The sequence below is a fragment of the Macrobrachium nipponense genome, chromosome 4 (genome assembly GCF_015104395.2).
Source record: "Macrobrachium nipponense isolate FS-2020 chromosome 4, ASM1510439v2, whole genome shotgun sequence".
Classification (NCBI taxonomy): Eukaryota; Metazoa; Arthropoda; class Malacostraca; order Decapoda; family Palaemonidae; genus Macrobrachium; species Macrobrachium nipponense.
Window position 1 is genome coordinate 25221066 of NC_061100.1, and position 809 is coordinate 25221874.

Below are 809 nucleotides of genomic sequence, written 5' to 3' on the forward strand. Positions count from 1 at the left end.
CGTTGAGTTTTGACTTGAGTGTCGCCTTGAGTCTGCATATATTCTTTCCTGATCGTGTCCTTCATCTCTTAGTGTTTTATATCCCCTCCTTCCATTATTCCCAGGTATTTGTATCCTGTCTCATCTATGTGTTTGATGTTGCTCCCATCTGGTAGCTTTATCCCTTCAGTTCTCGTTACTTTGCCGTTTTTGTATGTTGACTAAGGCGCAATTTTTCTATTCCAAACTCCTCATTCCTGATGTCCCCAGATACAATCCTTACAGTCTGGATTAGGGTATCTATTTCCTTGATGCTCTTACCATACAGCTTGATGTCGTCCATGAACATCAGATGGTTGATTCTGTTGCCTCCTCTTTCTTGAGTTGGTACCCGGCACATCTTCTGTAGTACTTTTGTCATGGGAATCATGGCTACTACGAAGAGTAGTGGGGACAGTGAATCGCCCTGGAAGATCCCTCTCCTGATATTAACCTCTGCTAGTCTTATTCCAGAGCTTGTAAGTATTGTATTCCAGTTGCGCATTGTATTTTTGAGGAAGCTGATGGTGTTTTCCTATGCCCCATATATTTTCAGGCATTCTATTAGCCATGTGTGGTATCATGTCGAAGGCTTTCTTATAGTCTATCCATGCCATGCTTAGGTTGGTTTTCCTTCTCCTACTGTTCTTCATTACCATTTTGTCTATCAGGAGCTGGTCTTTTGTGCCCCTACACTTCCTTCTGCAGCCTTTCTGTTGGTGGGGGATGGTGTTTGTCTCCTCTAGGTAATTGTATAGCCTTTCACTGATGATACCTGTTAGTAACTTCCA